The following is a 13,176-nucleotide window of genomic DNA, read 5'->3' as shown; positions in this document are numbered from 1 at the left end:
ACTGTAAATGACTGTATCAATATTATTACTATACTAATCATATTTAATTTAACACAATATGTATAAAATTATATTATGTGTTTTATTTAGAATATTTAATCCATTTTTTTTTTCAAATTTAGCACCACTGCATTCAATGCTTAATTCAATACCAGGAATAAAAAATCTGCTATAAAGCTGTAAACACTTTCCTGAATACAGAAAATACCAATGAAAATGACACATACTGTACATGCCTGTGAAGTAATTATTAGCAACTCAGTGAAACCTACTAACTCCACAAAGCACAACATAGAACCACTCCTGCCTTTCAGAACCACTCAATCAATTACATTACGTACAGGGCTTAGCATTAACACCCGCCCACCCACCAAATGCGGGTAGATTTCAGCTTTGGCGGGTTAGACAGACACTCCCACAAGCCACTTTGGCTGGTTGAAAATAATTTTAAAATTGTGGTTCCCCTTCGGGGGGAACTTCAGCACTATAAGTGGATTTGATTTGTAAAATCCACGCATTGGGAGGTTCGGTTCAGAAGCTACTCGTCTGAAAGAGTATTGAACGGGCCAATTAAGAATGAATTGGCAGCGCAAGCCTGCGCAGGTGAGCGGCATAAGCAATCAACTGAGTATATAAGCTCACCTGGCGCCAGCAGACGCTATCCTTTTCGCTTCAGAGACTTTCTGATCGAGTCGATGAGGGTTCCTCCTGCTGTGACCAGCGATTCTGAGCGAACGAGAGCATTCTCCCGGTCCAGAGTGTGTACACGCAGTGGCAGACGGTCGAGCTGGGTTTCTCCCTTGCCTGGCGTTCTTTGGGTCCGGTCCTCCAGAGCGGTGCGTATAAAGTTGCAAACTTCACAGAAAGAGCAACACAGTCGTGCAGCACGTCCTTTTCAGGACGGCGCTCCGACTGTGCGTTTCTGGATGCGGTGGTTTCCTGTCCTCGGATGATGGGCGCGGGCACTGCGTTGCATGTCTGGGGGGTCCAGCATGTTAATGCGCTGCTCGCGGGCAGTTCATGTCGTCATTGCGATGCCATGACTGTTGCGCAAGATCGCGGTTAGCCTTTGCAAAAGGGTGAACCACCCCAGTTGTCCCCTGCTCTGCAGCGGGCACTCGGGCAGATCTGAGGGTTTCAGCGAGAGATAATCCGTCGCCCACGGGCCCGCGGACCTCCCGCTCCTCTAAGCGCTCCATCCAAGCTTCGGGCGGGGGAAGCGATCCGTCTAACAGATGGTAGCCCTTACGCCCGATGACACCGGAGACCAGATGTCCACCGCGGCATCGGAGGGTGGGCTTTCATTGTCCGATGATGATCCAGACCCGCTCGCCCCCTTCGGGCTGGTGAGCGCTGTCACTACGGATCCTGAAACGGACATGTTAGCCGTGCTTTCCCGGGCTGCTTCGGCCGTGGGTTGGAGATGGTTTATCCCCCAGCTCCGCGGCCGGACCGACTAGAGGGGCGTTCCCTTCTTCCCGGAGGTGCACAGTAGGCTCACGCGGTCTTGTAAAGCACTTTTTTCTGCTCGTGCTGCGTGTTCCTCCACCCTAACCACTCTTGACGGTGAAACAGCCAGGGGGTATGTGGCGATTCCTCAGGTTGAGTGCGCGATGGCGGTAAATCCGCGCGGCGCCTCTTCTTGGCGGGGTCCGCCTCGTCTCCCATCCAAAGCCTGTAAGTTATCTACCTCCCTCGGAGCTAGAGCTTACATAGCTGCGGGCCAGGCTGCTTCCGCCTTGCATGCGATAGCCACCTACCAGCGCTACCAAGCGCAGGCGCTGGCCGAGCTGCACGAGGGTGGGTCCAACCCAGGCTTACGAGCTTCGCACCGCCGCCGACTTAGCTCTTCGGACTACTGAGTCCGCTGCGTGTGCGTTGGGGAGGACGATGTCCACATTAGTGGTCCAGGAGCGCCACCCCTGGCTGATATGCGCAAAGTCGACAAAGTCCGCTTTCTTGACTTCCCCATATCCCCAGCCAGGTTCGGCGACACTGTCTGTGAATTCACCCAGGAATTCAAGGCGGTGAGAGAGCAGTTGGTGGGTGATGTCTTATCGGCGGTCCGTAGCCCGCTCCGCCCGCCGTGCCATTCATACCTGCTCCTCGCCGAAGGCGCCCGCCTACGAGAGCTGCTCCGCCCCCGCACACGCCTCAGGCGAAGCGAGCGCGTCGGGCACCTCGGAAGCAGGCAGCCCCCCTGCCCAGAACGCCGCTAAGTCCGGCAACGGACCGCGAAGCGCCCCTGGGACAGGCCATCTGGAGAAGAGGGAACTTGCTCTTTCCCCGCTGGAGGGCGGGGCCCCATTTCCAACGGCACTTTTTACTGCCATGAAAATATTATGAAAGGGCACTTTTCACTTCCCCAGATGTGACAGCCCGAAATCTGCCAGTCTGGGACGCTATGCTTTCTAGCTTGCAGATTCGGTGCGTTTCGCCAGTGGCTCACGAGCGCTGGGAGGACGGTCTCCTTTCTCCCACCCCTCGAGCCTCCCCTCCGGAGCTCGGGTTTGGAGTGAGAGCAAATATCTCACCTCCAGCTTTTCCGTGGGACCCGCGAGCTTCCCGGATCAGCACACCCACTCCGCGCTGCCCCACTGCTGGTACGTCAGCGATTGTAGCGATGAGTCCATTAGCGAGAGCTCTGCCTGCCTGGTTAGCGCGGGCCAGCTCTTCGCGGTGGCTCATACGCACAATCAGACTCGGCTATGCGATTCAGTTCGCGAAACGGCCCCCCAAGTCACGGGTGTGTATTCACCAGGGTCAGCCCCCTGTCCGCCCCTGTCTTGCGAGAGGAGATTGCTGTCCTCCTGGCGAAGGATGCAATCGAGCCGCTCCCTCCAGCCGAGATGGAGGGTGGGTTTTACAGCCCACGCTTCATCGTGCCCAAAAAGAGCGGTGGGTCACGGCCAATCCTAGATCTGCGCGTTTTGAACCGCTGCCTGCACAAGCTGCCGTTCAGAATGCTCACGCAGAAGCGCATCCTCCGGTGCGTTCGTCCTCTGGGTTGGTCTGCAGCATTAGACCTGATGGACGCGTATTTCCATGTCTCCACTCTTCCTCGCCACCGACAGTTTCTGCGGTTTGCGTTTGAAGGTCGAGCTTGGCAATACAAAGCCCTCCCCTTCGGGCTCTCTCTGTCTCCGCGGGTCCTCACCAAGCCCGCGGAGGGTGCCTCAGCGCCCCTTCGGCTCGCGGGCATCTGCATACTCAATTTCTTTACGACTGGCTGATTTTTGCCCTCTCTCGGAGCAGTTGATTATGCACAGAGACAAAGTGCTCTGGCACTTCCACCTGTGGGGGTTTCAGGTCAACCGAGAAAAGAGCAAACTCGCCCCCGTGCAGAGGATCTCTTCTCTCGGGCTGGAGCTGGACTCGGTCACCATGGCAGCGCACCTCTCCGGAGAGCGCGCTCAGCTGATGCTGTACTGTCTGAGAGAGCTCGACAGTAAAATAGTGGTCCCACTGAAACTATTTCAGAGGCTCCTGGGGCATATGGCATCCGCAGCCGCTTCATGCCGCTCGGAATATTCTATATGAGACCACTTCAGCACTGGCTTCACGATCGAGTCCCCAGACGCGCATGGCACGCGCGCGCACACCGAGTCTCTGTTACTGCGCTGTGTCGCCGCGCCCTCAGCCCTTGGAGCGACCCCTCGTTCCTACAGGCCTGGATGTCTCTAGAACAGGCGTCCAGTCTTGTTGTCGTTTCAGCAGACACTTCCAACACGGGCTGGGGGGCTGTGCGTTGCGGGCATGCGGCTGCGGACCTGTGGAAAGGTACCCAGTTGCATTGGCATATCGCCTGGAGCTGTTGGCAGTGTTCCTCGCTCTCCACCGTTTTTTTCCGGTGCTGGAGCGGCAACACGTGCTGGTCAGGACGGACAGTACGGCGGCGGTGGCGTATATCAGCCGTATAGGGGGTATGCGCTCTCGCCGCATGTCTCAGCTCGCCCGCCGTCTGCTCCTCTGGAGTCATCCGCGGCTGAATCGCTGCACACCATTCATATTAAGGCAAGCTCAACCGTGCAGCCGATGCGCTCTCACGGCAGCCTTGCGTCCTGGAGAATGGAGACTCCACCCCGAGTCTGTTCAGCTGATATGGGCGCGATTCGGGGAAGCCCAGATCGATCTGTTGCTTCCCCCGAGATCGCTCATTGCTAGTTGTTCTTTCCCTGACCGAGTGCTCTCGGCACGGATGCACTGGCTTACAGCTGGCCTCGGGGCACGCGCAAATACGCGTTTCCCCCAGTGAGCCTGCTCGCGCAGTTACTGTGCAAGGTCAGGAAGAGGACGAGGAACAGGTTGCTGGTTGCGCCCCTCTGGCTCAACCGGACCTGGATGTCAGAGCTCTCCCTCGCGATAGCCCTCCCCTGGCAGTCCCTTCGAGAGAGCACCTACTCTCTCAGGGACAGGGCACCACCTGGCACCCTCGCCGATCTTTGAAGAGATTTTAGACGCGAGGAAGACTTAGGTAACCTCCGATTGCGGTGGCTAATACCGTCACTCGGGCTAGAGCCCCCTCCCCGAGCGCGCCTATGCCCTGACGTGGAGTCTATTCACTGAATGGTGTGTCTCTCGCTGAGAAGACCCCCGTAATTTGCCAGATCAGCGTTGTGCTTTCTTTACGCCGAGAGAAGTTGGAGAGCAGGCTGTCGCCCTCCACACTCAAGGTTACGTGGCTGCCATCTCCGCTCTCATAACGCGGTGGCTGGCAGCACCGTGGGAACGCATAACCTCATCATCCGGTTCCTCAGGGGCGTTAAGCGAATTAATCCATCCCGCCCCCTCTCGTGCCCTCTTAGGATCTCGCCCTCGCTACACAAGCCGCGTCAGATCCCTTCGATCCTCGACTCAGTATCTTTCTGTCCCTGAAGACAGCTCTGCTGGTCGCGTTGATATCGATTAGAGGGTCGGGGACCCGGAGGCATTTTTCGGTCAGTGACTCGTGCCTGTAATTGGGCTGGCTTCTCTCACGTCCTGAGACCCCGCCCGCGATATGTGCCCAAGGTTCCTACCACTCCGTTTTAATACGAGGTAGTGAGCCTGCAAGCGCTGCCCTCGGAGGAGGCAGACCCAGCCCTTCTTTATTGTCCAGTTCGCGTTTTGCGTATTATCCGGACCGCACTCAGAGTTTAGATCATCTGAGCAGCTCTTCGTCTGTTATAACGGTCGGCAGCAGGGAAGTGCCGTACCGAAATAAGTTCCCACTAGATTGTGGATGCCTTTCTTTCACTATCAGAGCCGAGATAAGCCGCGTCCCCCGAGAGCGCGTGCGCACTCCACTCGGAGTTTCGCATCCTCTCGAGCGCGCGCACGCGGCGCCCCTCTAACAGACTTCTGTAGAGCTGCGGGCTGGGTGACACCCAACACATTTGCAAGGTTTTACAATCTGCGAGTGGAGCCGGTTTCCTCAAGGGTATTAGGTAACCCTTGGTGATTGAGGAAACAATTCGGTAGGGTGTTGAAACACGCTTGCTGCGCCATTTTCCCTAACACGGAGATACGTGCGCCTTTTTATCTGTCAGTAAAGTTCCCCGTCAGGTGAGCCCTGCAGATTCCTCCGTGGCCCCCAGCACTGACTCAGCGGAGGAGTCACTTGCTGGCCCACTACGTTGTAGGTCTGCCCGCTGGTCAGCCCGCGTTTTGGGTAAAGGTGCCTGCTATGCGTGGTCCCCACTAGGCGATCCCATATGCTTATTCAGCCACGGTTAAGTCCCCCCCCTGGGCGGACCCGTGTCTTCCCTCCCCGCTAACCACTCTTTTGCTATGCGTACTCCCCCTTTTTAGGGCTAGTCCATATGTAAATTCTGCCATCTATCCCCCCTTGGGTAACGGATGGCCTCCGCAGCGTCCTCCCTATCGGGATTGCACGCTTCCCAACGTACTGTCGTATTTTCCTAGAATTATCTAGATGCTCACGACTTCCCAAAAAATATATCTAATCCGTAAAACTTCTGTTGAAGTAGGATAAATTAGGGCCAGGGACACGTTGGAGGACCGCGCCCCCCATGATGCGGGTGCGTCACGCTTGCTTGACTATCTCCTCATCGGGGGTGTTGGTAAGGTGCAGTCATTATGGCGCTTTCAATGGGCTCCCAATGCGTGGATTTTACAAATCAAATCCACTTATAGTGCTGAAGTTCCCCCCGAAGGGGAACGTTCGAGGTTACTAAAGTAACCCTTCGTTCCCCGAGGAGGGGAACGGAAGCACTATACTCCGTCGCCATAATGACTGTCCCTTAGCTGTTGAAAGTCTCTTCAGCTTAAAAAGGATAGCGTCTGCTGGCGCCAGGTGAGCTTATATACTCAGTTGATTGCTTATGCCGCTCACCTGCGCAGGCTTGCGCTGCCAATTCATTCTTAATTGGCCCGTTCAATACTCTTTCAGACGAGTAGCTTCTGAACCGAACCTCCCAATGCGTGGATTTTACAAATCAAATCCACTTATAGTGCTTCCGTTCCCCTCCTCGGGGAACGAAGGGTTACTTTAGTAACCTCGAACGTTTTCTTTAAAGCAGGGTTCGACTATAAAGATGACCCAATATGCGTGCAAATCTGATCATAGAATCGAGAAACAGCACGACTAACAAAAAAATTGCTTTCGCGCAAGCAATAGAAAGCAAGTGAATACCGAATGAGAGGTATATGAGAGGTATGAGATGATCACTCGCGCTAACAGCTGATGTGATGCGCGCGACTGTTTAAAGCGCGTGCGTGCTCCTGTTTCCTTGCTTGAAGCAACCGTGCCTGGAACGCTGCTGTGACCGGTTCTCTTTCATATAGAACAGACAAAAAGTTATGCTCATTCACCCACAGTCTTGCTGCTTTTAAGAGCTCCAAATGTGTCTTTTAAGCAGCACCCGTTGCTTTCGCTTCGAACAAATTATTAATTAGCCTTAACCATGTGAGATCATCCATTCATTATCACACAGTATGTTTTTCACCTGCTTTCTTTTGCTAACAGGTATTTTTGTTTATATGGTTTAATAATCTTTATTTACAACAACATTGCTTTAATATGAGATAACCTCTCCATTTATGTGTAGTTAACTAGTGATCTGAGAAACCTTTAGCAAGGATAGATTACTGTGCATATTTTTGATACATGAGAATAATTATTTTTAAAAGTCAATTGTTTTTTTGTTTTTTTTGTTAAGAAATGTTTAATTAAATAAAAAGTATAGTATACAGCTATATTTAGCTTGTTTTGACACATTTAAAATTTCTGGCTAAGAAATAATTATTGTTTGGTGTGGTCAGAGATAAATTTGGTAAATCCTTAATTATAAGTTCTGAAAAGTCACGTGAAATAAAAACTAATTGTAACACAACACTATGAAACCATAGCTCATATATGACACACAAAATGTGAAATGAATGAGGAGGCATGTGGACAAAACACAAAATCTAAATCTAGTGATTTTAGCATGTCAAAGTCAAATTTATGCATATAAAAATATTTTCCCAACAACAAGACTGTGGCTAGTCAAAATGCAGAGTGGCTAGTAATGTTGGAAAACTACTAGCCACTGTGGCTAATGATCAAAAAAGTTAATGTCAAGCCCTGATTATGTATATTAAACCAACTGGGTTTCATAACAAAGCCAACTATTTCCTCATTATGTAAAACACTCTGAATGTTTTGCTAATTGCTATTGATGTTATCTGGTGTTCTGTATGTCTGCAGGTGGAGGTCAAGCATTCGTCATGGCTTTTGGAGGGACGGGTAAATGAGGAGGCTTTGTCTCTCAACCCACACACCCTCCAGGGGTCAGCAGCAAACCGGACGTCCCACAGCTGACTATATAGGCCATACTCTGTTCTGCCTTCCAGCAAAACAAGACCATACTGGACACAACAAGAAGTCAAAAACAGAAATGAAACAGAAAGAGTAGGTAATCATGTGCTGTTTACATCTAATTTAGGGCAAAGAAGCTATTGAGCTGCTTTTAGCCACACTGCATGTCTTTTAGTACAATGAAATGTGTTGTTTGTCTTGATTTTGTTATGTAGATGACATATGAGTGAGTGCTGGTTGTTGGTTTACTTACTAAGCATCACTTTCTTGTTCAGTTAAATATTTGCCTATCATACTTAAAATTTTAAAGGGATCAAAGATTAAGTTTATGTAATGCAATGATGAGAAATTATAACTGTTTGCAATTCCATGGCTCAAATAATGCCTTACATGTTTATTTATAATATTAATAATAATAACAATAACAACAATATATTTTTGTCATAACTCTTTGAGAGATTTAATATGGTCATAAATATGTATCTGGCATTGTTGATGTTTTTGTCCTTGACATCAAACATCTGTTACTTGGTTTCTGATTATTGATTATTATATACACTGATCAGCCACTTTATTAAGTACACCTGACCAACTGCTTGTTAGCACAAATTTCTAATCAGCCAATCACATGGCAGCAACTCAATGCATTAAGCCATGTAGAAAGGGTCAAGACAATCGGCTACAGTTCGAACCAAGCATTGGAAGGGTCAAGAAAGGTAATTTAAGTGACTTTAAACGCGTCATGGTTGTCGGTGTCAGACGGTATTGTCTTTCAGAAACCGCTGATGTACTGAGGTTTTCAAGCATAACCATCTCTAGGGTTTACAGAGAATGGTCTGAAAACGAGAAAATATCCAGAGAGCAGCAGTTCTGTGGGCGCAAATGTCTTGTTGATGCCAGAGGATAGAAAAGAATGGCCAGAATGGTTCGAGCTGATAGAAAGGCAACAGTTACTCAAATAACCACTCGTTACAACCGAGGTATGCAGAAGAGCATCTCTGAATGCATAACACATTGAACCGTTAAGCGGATGGGCTACAGCAGCAGAAGATCACACTGGGTGCCACTCCTGTCAGCTAAGAACAGGAAACTGGAAACTACAATTCGCACAGGCTCACCAATATTGGACAATAAAAGAAGCGTCAGAATTTAGTGTCAACAACACAAAAGCAATGATTCATCCTGCCTTGTTCTCTTGTTATTCACTATACTCTAGTGACCTTCACAGTCACCTGGGCCCGGTTTTTCAAAAGGTTTAATCCGGATCAAATTGATCCGGATTTAGTTATCCTGTTTTTGCGATCTGTGATCACGTAATCCAGCTTACTTTTTGAGCCAGTTTTTCAAAGCAACATCGGATTGGATCAATCTGATCCGGATAGGAAGTTTTCAGGATCACTAAATCTGGATTACCAGTGCTCAATCACAATGTAGATAGACAGGCCTGTGTAAAGAGCAACAAATATAATAGCCAGTGTGGGGTCAATATAACTTTATTTTTATTTGAAAAGAAAACTAAGAAAATTTTATAAATAATAAAATAATAATAATAAATAATAAAAACAAGAAAAACCCCACCCCATCCTCTTCCAGCAGTCCGCTCATCTGAGACCTACAACACTGTACATTGAGGATATTTATAATAAGTTTCAAATTTAGATGTAAATAAAAAAGACTTAATGTCAAAAACTCCACAATAATTTTAGACTTCCTCATCTGATGTGGAGAGACCAGCTTGTCTGAGCGCAGCCTTTAGGAGGCAGATCTCAAGTCTGGTCTTGGTTTGCTGCAGTTTGGTCAGAGTCAGTTGTTCTCTGCCAGATGAAGCTGTGCTTCTGCCTTTTCTGTCTCTTTTTGCAATTGTTGAAAGAGAAATCTAAAGTCATTGCCATTCTTTGCATTTTTATTTTTGGTTATTCTGTTATCATTGCATGCATCACTGATAAATATTCTAAAAAGAAAAATATTTTCCATTGTGATGAATATATATATATATATATATATATATATATATATATATATATATATATATATATATATATATATATATATATATATATATAAATTAGTGACAGAACATTTTTTATTGTTTTTGGTCAATTTTGACAGCTGTTTGGGGGATTATTTTATGAGGCCAAACTCTTTCTTCTTTGCTGTAGGCCTATACTGAAAGGCTGAATACGTTAAAGCCTATAATCACTATAGCCTGACGGATATACATACCTTATTAATAAATAGTATATCTCGTTATATACTGCATGATTCAAAAATAGTATTATTTAATAAATTTTTAAGTTTTCATTACATTTTAGGCATGAAATCCACGCTGAATCCACCCTTCTGATGGGATCAGTTTAATCCAGGTTTTTTGGATCAAAGCGATCCAAATCCTACAAAAAAGGTCTGAAAAACCCAAACTAAAGGTTTGATCCGGATCAAAACCAAGATTGGATTACGTGATCTAATCCGATTAGGCAATCCGTTTTTTCTTTTGAAAAACCCATTTTCAAGATTTGATCCAATCTCTTATCCAAAATCCTAGTGGATTACTTTTGAAAAACCGGGCCCAGATTTCAATCCAATAGAGCATTTTTATGATGTGGTAGAGATGGGAGATTTGCATCATGGATGTGCAGCTGACAAATCTGCAGCAACTGCCTGATGCTATCATGTCAATATGAACAAAAATCTCTGAGCAATATTTCCAGTAACTTGTTGAATCTATGCTATGAAGGATTAGTCCAACCCAGTACTAGTAAGGCATACTTAATAAAGTGTCCGGTGAGTGTATATTGGCATTATATTTATAAACATTATGTGAGACAGAATATTATACGCTGCTTCTGCAAACATAAATGTAGCATGCAGATTGTTAGCACAAATGAGGTATTTAAATGTTGAAAAGCAAGATAATTGGCTGCTAAGGCAACAGTAACGAGTTACGAGTTAAATTAAAGGTATTACTTAAAAAAGTAAGTAATGATGTCTAAAATGTAATGCAGGTTACTTTTAGGTTTAATTAATTGGCTTTAAAAATTATTTGCTGAGTTAAAATTCATGGAAGCACATAAATGAAGATCCCGATGCCGAGCTGTACATTTCTGAGCTGGAAATATTCTCATTATTTTGACTGCATTAAGGAGAAGTTATTGTAGTGATGCATTTGCGCAGTAGGTAGTGCTGTCGCCTCACAGCAAGAAGGTTGCTGGGTCGCTGGTTCGAGCCTCGGCTGGGTCAGTTGGCATTTCTGTGTGGAGTTTGCATGTTCACCCTGCATTCGTGAGGGTTTCCTCCGGGTGCTCCGGTTTCCCCCACAGTCCAAAGACATGCAGTACAGATGAATTGGATAGGCTAAATTGTCTGTAGTGTATGAGTGTGTATGTGAATGAATGTGTGTGGATGTTTCCCAGAGATGGTTTGTGGCTGGAAGGGCATCCGCTGCGTAAAAACATGCTGGATGAGTTGGTGGTTCATTCCGCTGTGGCGACCCCGGATTAATAAAGGGACTAAGCCGACAAGAAAATGAATAAATTAATGAGAAGGTGATTTTACTTAATGAATAGACAAATCATTTAATTTTACTTACTAATTTGACAAAAAGTGTAAACCTTCATTAATCTGTATATACAACATGTATAGCTCTGCGGTCAGTAAAAGTTGAGGAAAATACAATTATTAGTAATTGAATTTTTTAAAAAGTAAATGAAGGTGTAATTTATACACTGTGTTGTTAATTGCAGAGCAAATTGCACCACTTTAATAAAAGCAACACAGCAGTCAACGCTTCTGTTGAACCAGAAATACAACAACATATAAAGCTGCAGATGCTTTCCTGTATAAAAACTCTTTAGCCGTGACTATGTTTACACTGCAGCTTCTCATATCTTACTGGTTAAATAATAACTTGTGTAGTTTCTAAACTAGTGCAATGACCTATAAAGTGCCTTAACCTATGTTGATGTTTCTCTTGTAGCTTTACGCTGCTGTTCGCTTCCCTCTTGCTGTGGAGATCTAGTGTTTTTGCTCTGCCTTTAGGAGGGAGAGGCCCAGTTCAGTTCAATGATGCAATAACAAGCAATATCTGTCTTTCTCTACAAGCAGATAATCTGCCATTCAGGCTCTGGAAAGAGTAGAACGGATGTCATCAAATAGCTCAAGTCTGAACTGGGTTACTCATTGCAGTAACTAAGGTAGATAATCACCTTTGTCTAACATGCACAATAAAACAAACAAACAAACATTAAATTGTGTAAAGTTGACTTGAAATCTCAAGCAGTGATACTAGAATTTTAAATGTGTAATGTTATTTGGATTTAAAACTTTAAAGGGCACCTAGGTTACCCCTTTTTCAGATTTAATATAAGTCTTTTGCATCTCTAGAATGTGTTTTTTTCATTATACCATTTACAAGATCCTGTAGTATACGTATTTCCACCAGGGGGTGGTTTTGTCGTACTGTGCCTTTAAGATGAGTCTTCCCCGCCTACTTTTTCTACGTGCCTTCCCGCGTGCTTTAATCTCCTCCCTTGGCTGCGTCAGACAACAGACAGACTTAAAGGAAGAAGGTCTCACGTAGCGTTTGTGAGAAATACTATAGTAAGAACTTTACTAATCAGTATTTGTTGTGAAAATGCATTGATGAGTCACACGCAATATCGTTACAAAGTTCACGCGCACACACACACACTAACACACACACAGACAGGCAGACAAACAGAGCGCGCTCAAATGTGACAGGATACAGGCTAACCTCCACTGCTGTGTGGATAAAACTGATTTAACATTTACAAACCAGGATTGAAGCGTCTTCTTTTATAATTGTTCTGACACGTGGCTGTGCTGATGAAGTAAAGCTAAAGTAAATTGCTGTACTTCTTTACGCACGTGCTCTGTTTTAAAACATTTTAAACATGTGAAACTTACTCTTGATCACATTTGATGATGATTGCTGATCCTAGCGAACTGAACAGACCTTTTATTCCCGGTTGGGCGGGGGGACCGCACTCCTACGTAAAGTTGCGGTCGGTCTGAAAACCGCTCTAATTGGTCCACCGTTTTTATGTTGTTAAATTGAAAAAAAAAAAGGACTGGGTGTGTTTATATCACTCCAATATGATGGTCTATACACTATATATGTACATATGTTTGTCCAAATAGCTTAAAAAGTAGATTTTTCACCAAAGGTGCCCTTTAATCAAATTGATAACATTATATTACACATATTAGTTAGATATTGTATGGAATATTAATTTCACTCCACAAGCAAATAAAAATGTATTTATATTATTTACTCATTTATTTTTCTTCAGTCCCTTTATTCATCAGGGGTCGTCACAGTGGAATGAACTGCCAACTTATCCAGCATATGTTTTACA

The 13,176-nt window shown here is 46.0% G+C and overlaps 1 protein-coding gene and 1 long non-coding RNA gene across 17 annotated transcripts in view; one reads left to right on the top strand and one right to left on the bottom strand.

Moving 5' to 3' along the window:
- Positions 1–13,176, top strand: part of LOC108191726 (uncharacterized) — a 95,480-nt gene that overhangs the window by 31,437 nt on the left and 50,867 nt on the right. For 5 of the 9 annotated variants that reach the window (XR_012388053.1, XR_012388058.1, XR_012388054.1 and 2 more), the window contains one exon: positions 7,691–7,894. This is a non-coding gene — a long non-coding RNA (uncharacterized lncRNA). Of the gene's footprint in view, positions 1–7,690; positions 7,899–11,902; positions 11,992–13,176 lie in introns of all 9 variants that reach the window. The other 4 variants (XR_012388059.1, XR_012388057.1, XR_012388055.1 and 1 more) reach the window with 2 other exon arrangements.
- The window catches only part of afap1l2 (actin filament associated protein 1-like 2), a 79,430-nt gene that overhangs the window by 43,468 nt on the left and 22,786 nt on the right, over positions 1–13,176 (bottom strand). The gene's annotated exons all lie outside the window — the stretch shown is intronic.

Source organism: Danio rerio, chromosome 12 (genome assembly GCF_049306965.1).
Source record: "Danio rerio strain Tuebingen ecotype United States chromosome 12, GRCz12tu, whole genome shotgun sequence".
Lineage (NCBI taxonomy): Eukaryota > Metazoa > Chordata > Actinopteri > Cypriniformes > Danionidae > Danio > Danio rerio.
Note: the sequence above shows the minus strand (reverse complement) of the source record. Positions and strands in the feature narration are given on the sequence as shown.